The sequence below is a fragment of the Staurois parvus genome, unplaced genomic scaffold, assembly GCF_062004578.1.
Source record: "Staurois parvus isolate SC_StPar_1 unplaced genomic scaffold, SC_StPar_1.0 ptg001122l, whole genome shotgun sequence".
In the NCBI taxonomy this organism is placed as follows: Eukaryota; Metazoa; Chordata; class Amphibia; order Anura; family Ranidae; genus Staurois; species Staurois parvus.
In genome coordinates this window covers 927,887-949,875 of record NW_028318918.1, presented here as the reverse complement: position 1 = coordinate 949,875, position 21,989 = coordinate 927,887, and the positions used below count along the sequence as shown (strand labels likewise).

Below are 21,989 nucleotides of genomic sequence, written 5' to 3'. Positions count from 1 at the left end.
TCTGTTATTTTGAAAGTGTAAATGATGGAAATAATATCTAACTTTTGTTGACATATTATAAGAATGTCTAATCTGTAATTTGATGCATTTTGGAGATTTTTCCATCTTTCCTTGGCTTCTTTATGCACATTAATACAAATTTTTAGCTGGGGTGCCCAAACTTTCCATCCCCACTGTATATATATATACACATACATACACACACACATATACACACACACACACACACACATATATATATATACATATACACATACATACATACATATATATATATATACACACACACACACATATATATATATATATATATATATATATACATATATATACATATACATACACACTGTACGTTGAAAAGCGTTATTACAAAATATAGGAAACATATTTTTTAAAAATACATTTCAAATATACTGTATGTCTGTAAAAATACAAATCCACATTTTTGGAATGCATTTACAAATATATGTAAAAATATATGTTAAAATGACTTTTATATGTTAAGAAAAATCTGAAGAATATATTTAAAAAAAATATATTTTAAAAAATATGTATTTTTTAAATATATTCTTCAGATTTTTTTTAACATATAAAAAAAAGTAATTTTAACATATATTTTACATATATTTGTAAATGCATTCCAAAAATGAAAAACCGCAAATACCGTGTGATCTAAAAAAATTTTTAAAAAAATTGCAATGACCATCATTTTATTCTCTAAGGCCTCATATACAATGTGTGGGGGTTCTAAGTAACATTCTAGCAAAAAAAAAAAAAAAACTGATTTTTTTTTTACATGTAAATAAAAAAAGGTGTCAGAATAGGCCTGGTCTCCAAGAGGTTAAAGCAAAAACGCAGTTTGTGGCTAGTATTGTATCCCAGCAGTTTCTAGATAGGACGTTGTGTGACTGCAGTGGAATTCAGATCTCCCTCCAGTGGATCATCTACACATCAAGTATTATTAATACAGTAGCGGAAATATGGAAAATCAAACATTTAAAGCTGTGAAAGTCACATCAGAAATGACTTTAAGGGATACAGTCCAATAATAACTCATAATACACTCACACTGGTAATATACACTGCGTTCCCTTTTTTAAATTGCGATGGCAAGATTGGATTCTTCAACAGATCATTATTCGGCCGCAGCACAGTACCTAGCCACATTCTGCACCCCGCATCTACGGCGTCATAAAACACCACACTGGCCGTCTGCCGTTTGATATTAAATCTCTGTCTCTTGAGAAATTAAAATGTGCTTTTCCAAGGAAATCTGAAACTCTCAGAACCATTAATAAACTAGAACACTAAGACTACTCACCGCTGATAAAATTCCTTAATAATAAAACCATTAAAGTAAACATACATTTCACACCAGTCAAATCCAACATGAGAAGCATGCAACATCTGTGGGACCAGGCAAGAACGGAGTGAAAAGCAAAGCTTGAGCAGGTCAGAAGTTGTGATCGCGGTCTACAAGATTTTAAAAACTTTATTTTATTAGGAGCGGAAAGATTTGAAATCAGTCGCTATTTACAGAGATAAAACCGAAATATATACGTAGTTCCATCCAAGTTGAAAAATTTTCAATCGCTGGCACTTGCCTCCTAACAGGTTAAATATATATAAAACAGATCATCTTTGGGGCCATCTCCCTTTTAGGAGGGTCTCGATGCTGCTGTGGTTGGCTGCCTTGGTGGTTTTTGATGGTAGCTGTCCATGACAACGTGGTTACTATTGGAAGAAATAGATGAATAGGAGCCGCACACCAAAAAAAAAAATTCTCTTCCTTCTAAGTGTTCTCCATGTAACCATTCATAACGGTCTATAAAACAGATCATCTTCAGGGCCATCTCCCTTTTAAGAGGGTCTCAATGCTGCTGTGATTGGCTGCCGTGGTGGTCTTTTGATGGTAGCTGTCCATGACAACGTGGTTACTATTGGAAGAAATAGATGAATAGGAGGCGCACACCAAGAAAAAAAAAACCTCTTCCTTCTAACTGTTCTCCATGTAACCATCCATAATACTATACATAAAACAAGTAATCTTCAGTGCCAACTCACGGTGGCCCTTTTAGGAGGGTCTTACTCCTGTTATTGGCTGCCACAGTGGTCCTTTGACCGGATCTGTCCATGGCAACGTGGTTACTATTGGAAGAAATAGATGAATAGGAGCCGCACACCAAGAAAAAAACTCTTCCTTCTAAGTGTTCTCCATGTAACCATTCATAACGGTCTATAAAACAGATCATCTTCAGGGCCATCTCCCTTTTAAGAGGGTCTCAATGCTGCTGTGATTGGCTGCTGTGGTGGTCTTTTGATGGTAGCTGTCCATGACAACGTGGTTACTATTGGAAGAAATAGATGAATAGGAGCCGCACACCAAAAAAAAATCTCTTCCTTCTAAATGTTCTCCATGTAACCATCCATAATACTATACCTAAAACAGATCATCTTCGGGGCCATCTCCCTGTGGTCCTTTTAGAAGGGTCTCAATGCTGCTGTGATTGGCTGCCATGGTGGTCTTTTGACAGTAGCTGACCATGGCAACGTGGTTACTATTGGAAGAAATAGATGAATAGGAGCCGCACACCAAGAAAAAAACTCTTCCTTCTAAGTGTTCTCCATGTAACCATCCATAATACTGTCTATAAAACAGATCATCTTCAGGGCCATCTCCCTTTTAGGAGGGTCTCAATGCTGCTGTGATTGGCTGCCACAGTGGTCTTTTGACGGTAGCTGTCCATGACAATGTGGTTACTATTGGAAGAAATAGATGAATAGGAGCCGCACACCAAGAAAAAAACTCTTCCTTCTAAGTGTTCTCCATGTAACCATCCATAATACTATACATAAAACAGATCATCTTCGGGGCCATCTCCCTGTGGTCCTTTTAGGAAGGTCTCAATGCTGTTGTGATTGGCTGCCATGGTGGTCTTTTGACGGTAGTTGACCATGACAACGTTATTACTATTGGAAGAAATAGATGAATAGGAGTCGCACACCAACAAAAAATCTCTTCCTTCTAAGTGTTCTCCATGTAACCATCCATAGTACTATACCTAAAACAGATCATCTTCGGGGCCATCTCCCTTTTAGGAGGGTCTCAATGCTGCTGTGATTGGCTGCCACGGTGGTCTTTTGACGGTAGCTGCCCATGACAACGTGGTTACTATTGGAAGAAATTAATGAATAGGAGCCGCACACCAAAAAAAAAAAATCTCTTCCTTCTAAGTGTTCTCCATGTAACCATCCATAATACTGTGTATAAAACAGATCATCTTCGGGGCCATCTCCCGGTGGTCCTTTTAGGAGGGTCTCAATGCTGCTGTGATTGGCTGCCATGGTGGTCTTTTGACGGTAGCTGACCATGACAACGTGGTTACTATTGGAAGAAATTGATGAATAGGAGCCACACACCAAAAAAAAAAAATCTCTTCCTTCTAAGTGTTCTCCATGTAACCATCCATAATACTGTGTATAAAACAGATCATCTTCGGGGCCATCTCCCGGTGGCCCTTTTAGGAGGGTCTTAATTCTGTTGTGATTGACTGCCACAGTGGTCCTTTGACCAGATCTGTCCATGACAACGTGGTTACTATTGGAAAAAATAGATGAATAGGAGCCGCACACCAAAAAAAGTCTTTCTTCTAAGTGTTCTCCATGTAACCATCCATAATATAACTGCTTCCAGGACCTTCTTTGTTCATGGATTACTTTGTCTAACCACTACACATGTTCGTTTCTTTACAATTCGAAATTTGACCAAAATTTTAATTGAATATTTCATTTTATTTTTCAGAGATTCTGATTTATCCAAATTTTCGAATCTCAACAGTAACAAATTTTAGCAAATCCAAAAATAAATTATAACAAAACATATTATCCGGTTTTGAATTCGAAAATGAATTCAAATTCGAAAATTATTTTGAATTAGAAATGGAAACATATTGCAATAAATGCAGTAAGGTATAAAAGTGGGATAAGATGGTGTTTCCTATTTAGGTTGCTTTATAGAACATAATAGAAAAGAATAGAATAAAATAAAAACATAAAAGAATAGAACACACAATACAAGAAAAGAATAGAGTATAACAGAATAGAAAAATATTGAATAGAATGCAATAAAATGGAACACATATAGCCTTCTGCCAAAATTAAAATTTCAAATCGATTTGAAAATATACAAAGAATATATGAAATGAATTCTGAAAATGAATCATTCTAGACATACCGAATATGACAAAAAGAAATTCAGTTAAAAATCGAAAATGATTTTGAATTTGAAATGGAAACATATTACAATAAATACAGTAAGTTATAAAAGTGAGATAAGATGATGATTCCTGCTTAGGCTGCTTTATAGAATAGAATAGATTAGAATAGCAAATAGAAGAAAAGAATAGAGTGGAGTATAATAGAATAGAAAAAAAGTAATAGAATACAATAGAGTAGACCAAGTATAGCCGTCTTTCAAAATTCGAATTTTCAATTGATTTGAAAATATATATGAAATGAATTCTGAAAATTAATCCTTTTAACATAATGAATATGACAAAACAAAATTCATTTTAAATTCAAAAATTATTTTGAATTTGAAATGGAAACATATTGCAATAAATATAGCAAAATATATAAGTGAGAGAAGATGATGATGACTACTTAGTCTGCTTTATAGAATAGAAGAGAAAAGAATAGAATAGAATAAAATAAAATAGAAGAGAAAAGGATGAAATAGAATAGAAAATAGAAGAACAGAATAATGTAGCATATAATAGAATAGAAAAAAAAATACAATATAATAGAACAAATATAGTGGTCTTCCAAAATTCAAATTGATTTGAAAATATGCAAAGTAAATATGAAATGAAGTCTGAAAATGAATCATTCTAACATAACGAATATGACAAAATGAAATTCAATTTGAATTCAAAAATTATTTTGAATTTGAAATGGAAACATATTGCAATAAATTCAGTAAAGTATAAAAGTGAGAGAAGATGATGATTCCTACTTAGTCTGCTTTACAGAATAGAATAAAATAAAATAGAAGAGAAAAGGATGAAATAGAATACAGAATAGAAGAACAGAATAATGTAGCATATAATAGAATAGAAAAAAAATTCAATAAAAACACAATAAAATAGAACGAATATAGCGGTCTTCCAAAATTCAAATTGATTTGAAAATATACAAAATATATATGAAATGAAGTCTGAAAATGAATCATTCTAACATAAATATGACAAAATGAAATTCAATTTAAATAGAAAATAATTTTAAATGGAAACATATTGAAGAAATGCAGTCAGGCATAAATGTGAGATAAGTTGATGATTCCTACTTTGGCTGCTTTATAGAATACAATAGAAAAAAATACAATAAAATATAAAAGAATAGAATAGAATTGAAAACAGAAGAAAAGAACAGAGTATAATGGAATAGAAAAATATTGAACAGAATACAATAAAATAGAACACATATAGCCTATTGCCAAAATTCTAATTTCGAATCGATTTGAAAATATACAAAATATATATGAAAATAATTCTGAAAATGAATCATTCTAACAATGTATATGACGAAATGAAATTAACGAACAATCTGAAACAAAACAATTTTTTCCGCTGTGCACATCTCTACTTAATGCTTTTTCATTGAAACAGCTTGATCACGGCTTGTTCCTTGGGATCAAGCTGTTTCGGTGCAATGTGTTAAATAAAATGTCAACCCAGCATTTCACATTCCTGATGTGTGCCTGCTGTACCATGCACTTATATGAAAGTCTCCCGTTCTCTTGGTATTGCTTCCTTTGTATGAAATCCCTGGTGTCCCTGCCGGTCCCTCAGCTTTCCTATAATAAACTGACCACACTGGGCATGAGAGAGCAGCGTGGTGAGTTTTCTAGCAGTACTGGGAACTTCTGTTCTCCTCCAATGATCAGACATCTGCTGACAGGCCCCCTCTGCACAGCCATTCACTGGGAAGATCAGTGTACTGCTGTTTCTCCTCCCCCAGTTCTCTATGCTCCTTATGCAGCTAAGAACAGAGGGTATGTGATCACTTATAAAAAAAACGGTCTTTATAATTTTTTTCTGTTTCAATGTATTTATTAAATTTTTCAGAACATCATAACAGGCTCACCATATGCCCACGCAGGGGCAGGGCTAAACAATCACATACAAAAGCTGATACAGGTCAGTATTGTGCATTGATAAGTCAGTGCAGGGCTAACCGTAACGAAGGAGGATTGGAAGGAAAATCAAAACCAGTGATATACCGTATTTTTCGCTCCATAAGACGCACCTGACCATAAGACGAACCTAGGTTTTAGAGGTGAAAAACAAGAAAAAAAAATATTCTGAACCAATGGACTGCAGACACAGTACAGGGGATGACCAGAGACTGCGGACACAGTACAGGAGATGACCAGAGACTGCGGACACAGTACAGGAGATGACCAGAGACTGTGGACACAGTACAGGAGATGACCAGAGACTGCGGACATAGTACAGGAGATGACCAGAGACTGCGGACAAAGTACAGGGGATGACCAAGAGACTGCGGACATAGTACAGGGATGACCAGAGACTGCGGACAGTACAGGGATGACCAAAGACTGCGGACATAGTACAGGAGATGACCAGAGACTGCGGACACAGTGCAGGAGATGACCAGAGACTGCGGACACAGTACAGGAGATGACCAGAGACTGCGGACACAGTGCAGGAGATGACCAGAGACTGCGGACACAGTGCAGGGAATGACCAGAGACTGCGGACAGTGCAGGGGATGACCAGAGACTGCAGACAGTACAGGGGATGACCAGAGACTGCAGACAGTGCAGGGAATGACCAGAGACTGCAGACAGTACAGGGGATGACCAGAGACTGCAGACAGTACAGGGGATGACCAGAGACTGCGGACAGTGCAGGGAATGACCAGAGACTGCGGACAGTGCAGGGAATGACCAGAGACTGCGGACAGTACAGGGGATGACCAGAGACTGCAGACAGTGCAGGGAATGACCAGAGACTGCGGACAGTGCAGGGAATGACCAGAGACTGCGGACAGTACAGGGGATGACCAGAGACTGCGGACATAGTACAGGGGATGACCAGAGACTGCAGACAGTGCAGGGAATGACCAGAGACTGTAGACAGTGCAGGGAATGACCAGAGACTGCGGACAGTGCAGGGAATGACCAGAGACTGCGGACAGTGCAGGGAATGACCAGAGACTGCAGACAGTGAAGGGGATGACCAGAGACTGCTGACCTTTGAGGAGGGAGGGGGAGCGGGTACCTGAATTTGACAGGTACCCGCTCCCACTTCCGCGGAGTTGCCTTCCCTCTTCTTCCCGGGCCGGCTTCTGTGACAGCCGGGTGCCCACTGCTCAGGTGCGAGAAGCGCTTCTCTTTGTGAATGGCCCGGCGCCTTCTGGGAGCTTTCATGTGTCCCAGAAGACACCGGATCATTAGCAAAGCGCAGCACATGCGCAGTGGGCACCCGGCTGTCACAGAAGCCAGCGCGGGAAGACTGTGCAGCGCTGGAGCGAGGAACAGGTAAGGCCCTGCAGGAGACAACAGCTGAGCGGCCGGCCCGGTATTCTGACATGGTGGCCGCAAAAATACCGGACCGGCCGCTTTATATTCGCTCCATAAGACGCACTGACATTTTCCCCCCTTTTTGGGGGGGAAAAAAGTGCGTCTTATGGTGCGAAAAATACGGTATCTATATAAAAAAATTATAATAAATATATATATATATATATACACACACACACACATACTATATATATATATATATATATATATATATATATACGGTGTATGTATATATATATATATATATATATATATATTTTATTTTTATTTTTTTTTTATTTTATATATATATATATATATATATATATATATATATATAAAAGTAAGTGCAGGGCTAACCGTAGGGAAGGAGGATTGGCAGGAAAATCAAAACCAGTGATATATAAAAAATAAATAAATAAAAAAAATATATATATATATATATATATATTTTTTTTTTTTCTCCTTTCACTTCATGTTGAACTGAATGGGTTGTTTTAAAGGGGGGGGGGGGGGTTTACATATACTTTAGGGCAAGGTGATCCTTGGACTGGGACATCATGGAAGCAGCTATATAATGGATGGTTCAATGAAGCACACTTGGAAGGAAGAGATCTCTGGGGTGTGGCTCCTATTCATCTATATCTTCCAAAAGTACGCAGAAACGTTTCTTGAGCCAGCACCCTAGACGCCCATGTAGATTGCACTGGTCTGGAGCAGTGCTTTATGTATGGAGGTCTGAACTTGGTTCCTGTGCTGGGTGTATGCAATGAGCGTGTTCTCCTCATGGACGCATATGTGCAGCGACTGGGCATTAAGGCCCACCCGTACTGCTCCCACATACATGTGTACATCCAGCAGGAACAGATGAAGCTACACTGCACAATTGTTTGTAGACAGCTGGCCAACAAACTTTATGCTGGACATCACACCTTGCTTACTCCTCTGGGAAAGCTTGCCACCAATTTTTGGAGTGTGTTTGTGGGAATGGATGCTAAAAGGTCAGGTATTGATGTTGGATGAGAAGATCTGACTTACGATTAGGTTTTTGATTCATCCCAAATGTGTGTGTTAGGGTTGAGCTCATGGATCTGTGCAGGCCTCTTGGGTCCTTCAACACTGAACTGGTCAAACTATGTCTGTATGAAGCTGACCTCGTGCCCTAAAATGAATACTATGGAGGATTCTCCATGTGCCATAAATTGTATTTCAAGGCTAATCCAGTTTTGAAATGAGCAATAATTTAATAGGCCATTCAAAATGTTGGTTATTGCCAAGAGCAACGGCACTCAGAACAGATTTGTCCTTGCTAGTTAGTTACTGCTGGTCCTTTCAGTCTAGCTACCTATGTCACTGGTTCTTGGCTGCTCCATACATTCCTATAGAGTAGGGGGTCGCTAAACTTTCTAAACAAAGGGCCAGTTTACTGTCCTTCAAACTTTTAGATGGGTCGGACTGTGGCCAGCGGGAGTAGAAAATGTCTTGGTGTCCCATTGTTGGTTTCAGTGAAGGAATAGTGCCCCATCATTGGTGTCAGTGAAAGGAATAGTGCCCCATCATTGGTGTCAGTGAAAGGAATAGTGCCCCATCATTGGTATCAGTGGGAGGAATAGTGCCCCATCATTGGTATCAGTGGGAGGAATAATGCCCCATCATTGGTGTCAGTGGGAGGAATAGTGCCCCATCATTGGTATCAGTGGGAGGAATAGTGCCCCATCATTGGTATCAGTGGAAGGAATAATGCCCCATCATTGGTATCAGGGGGAGGAATAGTGCCCCATCATTGGGGTCAGTGGAAGGAATAGTGCCCCATCATTGGTGTCAGTGGGAGGAATAGTGCCCCGTCATTGGTGTCAGGGGGAGGAATAGTGCCCCGTCATTGGTGTCAGTAGGAAGAATAGTGCCCCGTCATTGGTGTCAGTAGGAAGAATAGTGCCCCATCATTGGTGTCAGTAGGAAGAATAGTGCCCCATCATTGGTATCAGTGGGAGGAATAGTGCTCTATCATTGGTATCAGTGGGAGGAATAGTGCCCCGTCATTGGTGTCAGGGGGAGGAATAGTGCCCCGTCATTGGTATTAGTGGGAGGAATAGTGCCCCTTCATTGGTATTAGTGGGAGAAATAGTGCCCCATCATTGGTGTCAGTGGGAGGAATAGTGCCCCGTCATTGGTGTCAATAGGAAGAATAGTGCCCCATCATTAGTATCAGTGGGAGGAATAGTGCCCCATCATTGGTGTCAATGGGAGGAATAGTGCCCCATCATTGGTATCAGTGGGAGGAATAGTGCCCCATCATTGGTATCAGTGGGAGGAATAGTGCCCCATCATTGGTATCAGTGGGAGGAATAGTGTCCTGTCATTGGTATCAGTGGGAGGAATAGAGCCCCATCATTGGTGTCATTGGGAGGAATAGAGCCCCATCATTGGTGTCAGTGGGAGGAATAGAGCCCCATCATTGGTGTCATTGGGAGGAATAGAGCTCCATCATTGGTATCAGTGGGAGGAATACAGCCCCATCATTGGTGTCATTGGGAGGAATAGCGCCCCATCATTGATATTAGTGGGAGGAATAGTGCCCCATCATTGATATTAGTGGGAGGAATAGTGCCCCATCATTGGTATCAGTGGGAGGAATAGTGCCCCATCATTGATATTAGTGGGAGGAATAGTGCCCCATCATTGATATTAGTGGGAGGAATAGTGCCCCATCATTGATATTAGTGGGAGGAATAGTGCCCCATCATTGGTATCAGTGGGAGGAATAGTGCCCCATCATTGATATTAGTGGGAGGAATAGTGCCCCATCATTGGTGTCAGTGGGAGGAATAGTGTCCCATCATTGGTGTCAGTGGGAGGAATAGTGCCCCATCATTGGTATCAGTGGGAGGAATAGTGCCCCATCATTGGCATCAGTAGGAGGAATAGTGCTCCATCATCGGTATTAGTGGCAGGAACTATGCCCCACTGTTGGTAACAGTAGAGGTAAATTAATGGACCAAGGGCCGGAGAAAAGCAAGCAAAGGGCCACATTCGCTCCCCAGGCCACAGTTCGGAGACCACTGCTATAGAGAATCCACTTGAAGGCAAATTATACAGTATTTTTGTGTCTTACACCTTCCTAGTGATTCTGCAAGGGAATATAAAAACAATTCAAATGCTGGTGACAACAGTATGGTTGAACTCGGAAAAGCATGGCTATACTTCAAGCTGGAGAAGGAGGTTTTGGATTGAAAAGCCCTTTGTGAAAACTCACTCAGACTGCTTTTATCCAAGGTGAATATGAAATCATTTATTCTACGGACATTGGCTAACACGTTTCTATCGTTACTTATCTAGTTTTACGTTTTTAATTATAGCCAACCGTTCCTTGCAAGTCTGCTACAGGTACTAATTGATTATCTCATGCAACTCTACCAGCACACAACATACAACACGGTTTAATCAGATTTTCCCCTTCTCTGATCAGTATTCTTTTTGTTGTATGGAAGCACTGAACCTTCTGGTGATTTGTTGTCATGTATTATGTGGCATGCAGCACTGGAGGATGCTCACCAACAATCGTGGTATTCTGCAGGACCCCCCGGGAGGGTTAGGTTAACTGAATTATTAAAAGAGACGGGAGCGCAACATTAGTTTATAAATTATATTTTACAAATTTTATTCTGAAACAAAAAACAATGCATTTCGAGGGCTCAACATTTTTCTTTAGAGCTTGAAATCCGTAGGGTGAGGGGTATCGTCCTGGACTGTAAGTTGGAACCCATGAAGGTAAATGGACCAGCATGATCTGTATTCCAACTTACAATTCAGGATGATATCCCTCAAGAACAATTAGGTGCTACACCCAGAAACAATCCCCACGGAGGTGGAATGTCGGCGCTCTGGCTCTGTGTGTCGTCCCAGCACAGATGCTACTGAATGATGAGGATTGGTATAGCCGGCACTCGTCTTCCTAAATAATAAACTTTGTTGAACGAGTAAAATGTGCATATAACATACTTACGCTTTCCGGCAATAAGCCCTAATCACAGCCATGGCTATGAATAAGGCTTATTGCCGAAACGCGTAAGTTTTATATGCACATTTTACTCGAGATATATATATATATATATATATATATATATACACATACACACACACACACACACACAGGGGGGGAAAGACCAGAACTCTGGCCTGGCAAGTGGATTCTGCACCACCACAATGCTTCTGCACATGATGCATTAAGTATTCATGAGTTTCTGGCCCAGAAATCCATTCTGAAACTTAACCAACGCCCCTATTCCCCTGACTTACCACCCTGCAACTTTTAACTGTTTCCAAAATTTAAAAAAAGGGCACAAAGGTGTTCCGGCAATAAGCAATAATCACACCCATGGCTATGAATGAGGCTTATTGCCGAAACGCGTAAGCATTTTATATGGACATTTTACTCGCTCAATATATATATATATATATATATATACACAGGGGAAAAAGACCAGAACTCTGGCCTAACAAGTGGATTCTCCACCACGACAATGCTTCTGCACATGATGCATTAAGTGTTTGAGTTTCTGGCCCAGAAATACATTCTGAAACTTAACCAACGCCCTTATTTCCCTGACTCATTATATAAATACCACTGTCTTACTCGTTCCGGCAATAAGCCCTAATCACAGCCATGGCTAAGAATAAGGCTTATTGCCGAAACGCGTAAGTTATTTTTATGCACATTTTACTCGCTCTATATATATATATATATATATATATATACACATACAGACGGGGGGGAAAAAGACCAGAACTCTGGCCTAGCAAGTGGATTCTCCACCACGACAATGCTTCTGCACATGATGCATTAAGTGTTCACGTGTTTCTGGCCCAGAAATCCATTCTGAAACTTAACCGACGCCCTTATTTCCCTGACTTACCACTCTGCAACTTTTGACTGTTTCCAAAATTTTAAAATGCCTTTAAAAGGACACAAATCTGATGGCTTACGCGTTCCGGCAATAAGCCCTAATCACAGCCATGGCTATGAATGAGACTTATTGCCGAAACGCGTAAGTATTTTAATTGCATTTTACTTGCTCAACGTATATACACGGGGGGAAAAGACCAGAACTCTGGCCTAACAAGTGGATTCTCCACCACGACAATGCTTCTGCACATGATGCACATGATGCATTAAGTATACACAAATTTCTGGCCCACAAATCTATTCTGAAATTTAACCAATGCCCTTATCCCCTGACTTACCGCCCTGCAACTTTTGACTGCTTCCAAAATTTTAAAATGCCTTTGAAAGGACACAAATCTGATGTCTTATGCGTTCTGGCAATAAGCCCTAATCACAGCCATGGCTAAGGCTTATTGCCAAAACGCGTAAGCATTTTATATGTACATTTTACTCGCTCAATATATATATATACACGGGGGGGAAAAGACCAGAACTCTGGCCTAACAAGTGGATTCTTGTCAAGGTCCTACCTTTTCCCAGAGGTTATGTTACTCCATGTGCTGGCATCCATCTTGGATTTCTGCTGAGCATGGTGGGAAGCTTTTATGCCTTCAGGTCTCTGAGGTCTATCCCCCAGAGGGGTGTGGCTGAGTACATATAAGCCTGTGATCCGCACATGCTCTTTGCACTTGTGTCTTGTGTCTTTGTCTTGCTACAGCTCTGTGTATATGCTCGTGACTCTTCTGGTATTCTGACTCGGCTTGTGACTAAGACCATTCTCTGTGTTTTCCTTCGATCTGACCTTCCGTTGCTGAACCCGGCCCGTGACCTGTGATTCTCTGTCTACTGTTCTGTACTGTTTTGTCCTGTTGTTGTCGACTCGGCTTGCCTGACTACGCTATTGTCATTCTCACCAGCTACACGCCATTGGCGGCGGCCATTACCGCAGCCGGGGTGTCTCGGGGGCCGCGACCTGGTTCCTGGCTGCGTCAAGTCCATCCCCACCATCAGGGGCCCTGGTGAAGGGCAGCCTGGGACTTAGACTCCGCGCCCTGAGGGACTTCGGTCTGTTGGTGGTGGTTGTCGTCAGCCAGTGCGTTACCCTGCCACTAGGCCTACCTGTCCGTTCCACAGCCCTGCCTGACAATTCTCCACCACGAGAATGCTTCTGCACATGATGCATTAAGTATTCGCGAGTTTCTGGCCCACAAATCCATTCTGAAACTTAACCGATGCCCTTATTCCCCTGACTTTTACTCACTCAATAAATGTATATATATACACACACACACGAGGGGGGGGAGACCAGAACTCTGGCCTAACAAGTGAATTCTCCACCACGACAATGCTTCTGCACATGATGCATTAAGTATTCAGGAGTTTCTGGCCCAGAAATCCATTCTGAAACTTAACTGACGCCCTTATTCCCCTGACTTACCACCCTGCAACTTTTGACTGTTTCCAAAATTTAAAAATGCCTTAAAAAGGACACAAATCTGATGTCCTACATGTTCTGGCAATATGTCCTAATCACAGTCAAGGCTATGACTAAAGCTTATGCCGAAACGCGTAATTTAATATGCACATTTTACTCGCTCAATAAAGTTTATTATTCGGGAAAACGAGTGCCGGCTATACCAATCTTCATCATTCAGATGATATCCCTCACCCTACGGTTATCATTCTACAAGCCCCAATGAAAGGGAAATGTTGAGAGATCCCAAAACGCATTGGTTTTGTTTCAGAATAATTTTTTTTTTTCAAAACTGAGTGTTCTGTCCAATTGGATTAGAAGGTTCCAACTGTAATGAAATTCTACTTGGTGAATCACTGGGTGGTCAAAAAAAATCCTAATAATTTAAATTTTATGTGCCAAATTGTGAAGACTGTGAACTCGTGAAGTTTGGCAAAGTCTTCCAATCAGCTATTTTGGTGACAGTGGTATTTATATAATGAGTACATATTGTACTTGTTTCTTTCCAAGTTACGAAGTTATATTTTTATAGAACTGAATGTCTATGTAAAACAGGCAATTCTGCCACCGGTCACACCTCTCCGCCAAAAGAGTCTGTAAAATTCAACTTGCACTATCGTATGGAGACGCTTTCCCCTCTAGCAATTGAGTTTTTTGGCAGCATTTCGATCAGTGAGGGAACGTCTTCCACTAATGATAATGGAAATTGAATTTTAGTGATTCTGCGGCTGGCTGGCAAGTTGCCTAAAGTGGAACTACAGACAAATGCAAAAACAGCCTTTATATTAATTATATTTATTCAAAAATTATATCAGAACCCTACTTATGTGACTACAAGACAAAAAAAAAATCAAAATTATACATAAACGTTAAAAAAAACCCAAAGAAGGAAAAGGCTGTGCTTTACAATCGCATCAAAAATGACTATATTATTCCCAAAGCAAAACTGATTAAAAGCCTATTATAAAATGTATTTACGAACGCTCTCCACTATCACAAATTCAATTGAGAACCTCTGATCATGTCCACACTATGACTACAAAAGACAAACCTATGAGTAAGTCAGGATATGACGCAATGTGTCAGGGCGTGACGGTGCGGCAGACAGGAAGTGACGTAGATCCATAACCGGAAGTGACGTGACGGCGTTCTGTCCAACAGTTTCGGAGGTGGTGAGAGCACCAGGCGGTATCTGCGTGTCACTAAGATCTATCATTTGGGCTTGTTGATGTTTTTAATGTTGTAAATGCATTACTTGGAGCAAATTAAACCATTTATCTTGGGTAATATATGATTGGAGCTGATATTTTTCTTCTCTTTTCATGATATGGTGGAGCAGAGTTTTTGAATCCTCCTGGCAACCAATCTTTGAGTGGCTATTTTTGGAGGAACCTCCTGGTCTAATTAATGGATATCCTCTTGATTATACTTTAACAAAAGGCAATTTCTGGTGAGTGCACACCTGAGTGGGGGCGCACGGTGGGCACAGCACAAAGTTTCAACCAGGGGCGAACTGACCATTTGGAAACTCGGGCACTGCCCGAGGGCCCGGGGTCAGTAGGGGGCCCCATGAGATGCCCCTGGTACCTTTTCATAGGCTTTTTTATATAATATTTTATGTAGAAGCCTATAATGTTTTGTATCAGGCGCGATATAGTGACATTTGGATAATAGTTTCAAGTCAGTCACTTATAGAACATAAAAACTGGTTAAAAGCCTATTATAAAATGTATTTAAGAACGCTCTCCACTATCACAAATTCAATTGAGAACCTCTGATCATGTCCACACTATGACCACGAAAGACAAACCTTTCTGACAATAGAAGGGTATGTACAGTACTTGGCTATGACTTTTGTGGTCTATTGACAGAATAAAATTCTGCTTGTTCAGGGAGTCTTTTTATTATTATTATTATTATACTGGATTTATATAGCGCCAACAGTTTGCTCAGCGCTTTACACAATAATGGGAGACAGTACATGAGACAGTACAGTAACAATACGATTCAATACACGAGGGGTTCGAGGGCCCTGCTCCTTGGAGCTTACAATCTAGGAGGGAGGGGAGAGTGGTACAGGAGGAAATAGCTGTGGGGGATGGAGTGGTAGGAAGAGTGGAGGAGTCCAGTAATTAGCTGAGGGTGGGGTAGGCTTCCCTGAAGAGATAGGTTTTCAGAGTGTGCCTAAAGGTGGGCAGAGTAGGTGATAGTCTGATGGAATGGGGTAGGGAGTTCCAAAGGATGGGGGAAGCCCTGGAGAAGTCCTGGAGACGAGCATGGGAGGAGACCAGGTAACTAAAGAGTAGGAGGTCTTGTGAGGAGCGGAGAGTGAGTTTTGGGTGGTATTTGGATACCAGATCGGTGATGTAGTTTGGGGCAGTGTTATGAACAGCTTTATACATCAATGTTAGTATTTAGAATTTTATCCGTTGGGCAATCGGAAGCCAGTGGAGGGATTGGCAGAGGGGGGTGGCAGATACGGAGCGGTTAGTAAGGTGGATGAGTCAGGCCGCAGCATTCAAGATAGACTAAAGCGGGGATAGCCTGCGGTGAGGTAGGCCGGTGAGGAGGGAGTTACAATAGTCAAGGCGAGATATAATAAGGGAGTGAATAAGTTGCTTAGTGGTTTCCAGGGTTAGGAACGGACGTATTTTGGAGGTGTTGCGGAGGTGAAGTCTACATGAGTTTGTCAGCGAGTCTTGAGACAAAGTAACCCTGGCTCGTAGGTCTTCATGACTCTCGTGATGTTGCCTTCCAGAAAACAAATAATTACGAAAAACCTCCTTCTGTTAGCTACAAAGTTCTCAAAGTTCCAGCTGTATTGGCCACCCACACAGGCAGGATACCAGAGTGACAGAAATCTGGATATAAGTATCATTACATTTCGTGTGGGTGTAAATATTACTCACAGGATCACATCTTGCCAACAGACAGCGAAGGATTTCAGACAAATTTAAAGTAAGAATCGGCAAAAAAAAATGTTAACCTATTACACCAAATATCTTGTTATTTCTGTAAAATGAGTAGAGGGCTCATGTAGCATGCATGGCAGAACACATTGCAACAATGTACAATGCTGTGCTTTTTCATTTTCATGGAGCATTGGCGCCGGAGGGTCCCTCTCAGAGACTATGCTGGACAATGCATCAAAAAGTAACACGGAAGACGTTTTGCTAGAGTGCTGCAATGCAGTGCAGTAAAGAGAACGATTCTTGTAGAAAAATTACACATTTTTTGCTTACCCATGTTTTACAAAATACTGAAAATGCACAGAAAGGTTGATGGCTCAGATGAGCCTTCATGCTTTGTACGCGACGTCATTGTGTCCCGGTGATCAGTTTGGTCTTAAATTAGAACTGAAAGCAAAACTTTTTTCATTTGGATAGAGTAAGGGAGGGTTGTAACTAGAGGTTCTGCTCCAGGCTCATTCGTCCAAATCCGATGGCTTGCACTGTGGGTGCTGGCTGGGAGGGCTAATCCCAACTCAGTACGCTAAATCCAGCAAGAAGATATCCCGAACGCAGCACACCAACATTCCCTACAGTCACTTGAATGAAAGCAGCCTCAGCCCAGCTCTGTCCAGGTCTTGCCCCCAACGAGTCCCACCTCACCCATGGGGCCTAGTCATGGACCTCCATGACAAGGCCCCATGGGTGGGGAAAGACCTGGACAGCCATGTTGGTGTGCAGCGTTCAGGATATCATCTTTGAAGGGTTGTAAACCGTCTGTTTTGTTTTTTTGTTTTTACCATTAGGGGGATTTTCCTTTACTTTTTGACCCATAGCCAAAACAAGAGCGAGGGGATCTCTGGTGGTCACCAGAACTAGTGTCTCCAATGGAAAATTTCCTCTCTTATCCTGTTCAGGTGCCCACTCAAAATTTGGGATTACCTTCACTTGATGATAATAGTCACCAATAATAGGAGCACAGATAACAATAAAACCTGTTGGAGTGGTTAAAGGTGCTGGGACTTTTGGTAAGAACAACTTATGTGTTCAAACTTGATTTTGTCACAGCTGTACTGGTGGTAAGCCACCTGAGCAACCAAGTGGTATGTTGGCTGCTTCCATACACCGATGAACTAAGACTGAAGCGGGGATAGCCTGCGGTGAGGTAGGCCAGTGAGGAGGGAGTTACAGTAGTCAAGTCGTGAAATAATAAGGGAGTGGATGAGTTGCTTAGTGGTTTCCGGGGTTAGGAACGGATGTATTTTGGAGATGTTGCGGAGGTGAAGTCTACATGAGTTTGTCAGCGAGTCTTGAGACAAAGTAACCCCAGCTCGTAGGTCTTCATGACTCTCGTGATGTTGCCTTCCAGAAAACAAATAATTACGAAAAAACCTCCTTCTGTTAGCTACAAAGTTCTCAAAGTTCCAGCTGTATTGGCCACCCACACAGTCAGGATACCAGTGAACTAGTGTCTCCAATGGAAAATTTCCTCTCTTATCCTGTTCAGGTGACCACTCAATACCTTCACTTGATGATAATAGTCACCAATAATAGGAGCACAGACAGCAATAAAACCTGTTGGAGTGGTTAAAGGTGCTGGGACTTTTGGTAAGAACAACTTATGTGTTCAAACTTGATTTTGTCACAGCTGTACTGCTGGTAAGCCACCTGAGCAACCAAGTGGTATGTTGGCTGCTTCCATACACCGATGAACTAAGACTGAAGCGGGGATAGCCTGCGGTGAGGTAGGCCAGTGAGGAGGGAGTTACAGTAGTCAAGTCGTGAAATAATAACCAAGAAATCTCATGAAGTAAATGCAATATTTAGGGTTTAAAAAATCCAAAAAGTCAAAAAGGAAGTTTTATCTTTAATTATATCTTAATCACAGTCTAGGCATGGATCGGCAACCACCTACAATGTGGCCCCATCAGTAAAATACAACTCCACGTATCATAATTTTAATAGATTTATAGTGCTTACCTTTCCCATGTACTCCCTATGGTAGGCTTTCTTTGAAAAGCTTAGAAAGACTCCTTAGTTTCACCGGATAGTGCTCCCCACCCCCTCTTGGCAACAGAAGACTGGTAGACTCCATTGCGTGGTGCCACCATCCCCTGTGTGGACACCACAGTCAAGCATTTTGAGAAAAGACAGGCGTGGAGACGTGACACCAGCGCTGGTGTCTATCATGGCTCAGATATCTCCAGAGAACAGCAGGAGATGTACTATCCAACTAAACTAAAGGAAGTCTTTTGCCGAAAGCCTACCGTAAATGGCTACATGGCAGAGGTCCACAAACGCTAAACACTATAAATCTAAGAAAATGATGGTCCCCAGAGTTGGACTTTAGGCATGTCACCAAATTATCTGTAAAATTGTCATAAAATCCACATTTTTACAACATTGTTAAAACTTACTCCCTTAAATAAAACAACAGTATAGTAAATGACTTACTTGTTCTCGGGATCACATTGCAAAGACGCCGGTTTCTGTACTCGTAGGACACCTATAAGAAATGAGAATGGATTACTAGAGAAATTCCACATCAGCTGCAAATTCAGCATTAAGGGTATTAGTAATGCGTGAATCACTTGTATGGGTGTATGTGAAACTCAGAATGACCCCGAATGTGGCCAGTGTGATATACAAAAATCCTGTCAGCATATAACATAGTTGTTTAGTAGAGATGACATGATGACTGACATACATACATACATACATACATATCACAGTGGCTTAGTTGTTAGCACATTTGCCTTGCAGTAAATGGGTCATGGGCAGGGGCGGACTGACCATTTGGAAACTCGGGCACTGCCCGAGGGCCCAGGGTCAGTAGGGGACCCCATGAGATGCCTCTGGTACCTTTTTCATAGGCTTTTTTGAGTTTGGGCAAGGCACAGGGGCCCCATGAGTTGTCAGTCCGCCCCTGGTCATGGGTTCGATTCCCAACCATGGCGCCTCCTGCATGGAGGTTACATGTTCTCCCTGTTCTTGCGTGGGTTTCCTCTGGGTACTTTGGTTTCCTCCCACAGTCCAAAGACATGCTGGTAGGTTAATTGGCTCCTGTCTAAATTGTCCTAGTTTCATCCCTGGCTATGTTGGATCTCCTGCATGGTGGGAGTTAGGGAAAGACCTGGCAACCTACCCTGTAAAAATAATTGCTGAGAGAATTCATAGAAAAAGTCGCTTAAGAGTGACGGTCCATGCAATCGGCAAGGGTCGGATACGACTGAATGGATATATATATATATATATATATATATTTATTGAAGATTCTATATAAATGATTGGCATCGTCTACCATCATAAGGCGCTTTCTAAAGTCTGCTTATAGCCCTCAAACTCAGGATGCTTAGACCAGCCATACATGGGTTGAATTCCGAAATAATTTTCTTTTGAAAGTCTTTCCTAAGAATTTTCATTCGAATTTCGCACCATTAGTGGGTCAAAGCCAGGGGCGGACTGACCATTTGGAAACTGGGGCACTGCCTGAGGGCCCGGGGTCAGTAGGGGGCCCCATGAAATGCCCCTGGTACCTATTTCATAGGCTTTTGTGAGTTTGGGCAAGGACACAGGGGTCCCATGATCCCCTATTGCCCAGGGGCCCCATGAGTTGTCAGTCCGCCCCTGGTCAAAGCAACAGACAATTTTTGAGTGATCAGGCATGTTGGAAATGTTTTTGAAAAACAAAGAATTTCTAATCAATGATCGGAGAATCGTGCGGGAAATGTAATTAAAAAAGAAATAAGCGTGAGATGGGACCTGGAAAGAAAATTCTTGGCTATGTAAATCCTTTTCTGTAGAAACACGAGGTGAAATTAAAGGCTTGGTTGGTCAAACTTCGAATTCAATGGTGGCACCATTGGGTTACAAAATGCATATAATTTCCGATTTTCCAAAGAAAATTCATTCGGAATTCGACCCATGTGAGGTCTGCATTAAAAAATTTAGCTTCACAAGTGTTGAGGACTTTTGGTCCAACTTCCAAGACTAGATAAGACTTATTTTTGTTATATTTACATAGTTAGTCTGGCTGAAAAAAGACAAAAGTCCATCCAGTTTCATCATAGCTATCATTAGACAGACAATGGCAAATGTGCTCCCTATGGTCTTACAGGAGTCAAGCACACTCCACTTCAAAAGGCTGGAAAATCCAGAATATCTCTGTCTTACGCCTTTAAGTCCACCCATATGCAACTGTGGATGTTTGACGACTGGATGGCTGTGTGAGGGTCAATTACATCTACTGCAGCAATGGTACCACATGGAAAACATAGTACAAAGTTAAAACGAAGGACTTCAAATAGGGGGAACATGCCCCCTAAATCAAGGCTTTGAATTTGCTTGGAATCTAGGAGCCATCTAAAAAATTTAGGAGCCAGTTTTTTTTAGTGTAGCATGAGTTGTCGACACCCGGGACAAGGCAATTCTTGGGCGACAAGCTTCACGTGATGTGATAATCATGACAAAAAACTGCACCACGTTTTAGGTGCCATTGAAAATAATGGTACCTGAACCTGCGATTTGTGATCACAGAGATTCTGCTGCGATCGCAAAACGCCCAGGTATGAATGGTGCCGCGCTGGTTCACGCATGTGCGATTCTGGATGTGTTTTCAAACTCAAAGATTTGCATGCCAGGCTAGATATTATGTGTTCCTGTTGAGGTGGTTCACACATTGTGGATCTATGAGACCCCAAATCCCTGCTCTGCACCTGAAAGCATTCAAAACAGCAAGATCAGTGCTTTTGAATGCTTTCAGATTTTCAAAAATGGCTCCAAAAGTTTCAGAGTAAACTGGAAGTGATGTCAGGTCAGGTTTACTATAAAGAAGAGCTGTTCAAAGCCGATTCCTGGTTGCTCAGGACTCCCGGTGTGACGGGAGAGCCTTAGAGAGACAGGGAAGGCGGCAGGAGGGGAAGGTGTCAGGGTCCTGTCCACAGCAGAAGTTCTGGTGTTTCTGCCAATACTCTACATGGCCACAGAAGGACACATCAGCCTCAGTCTGGTGCCAGACGGCCTTTATAAGGAGACTCATCA

General features: G+C 41.4%; 1 protein-coding gene across 4 annotated transcripts in view; it reads right to left on the bottom strand.

Annotated features, from left to right (window-relative positions):
* PKNOX2 (PBX/knotted 1 homeobox 2) overlaps positions 1–21,989 on the bottom strand; it is a 683,220-nt gene that overhangs the window by 508,738 nt on the left and 152,493 nt on the right. For all 4 annotated transcript variants that reach the window (XM_089658998.1, XM_089658994.1, XM_089658997.1 and 1 more), the window contains one exon: positions 19,404–19,455. The gene's annotated coding sequence lies outside the window, so the exon portion shown is untranslated. Of the gene's footprint in view, positions 1–19,403; positions 19,456–21,989 lie in introns of those variants that run through there.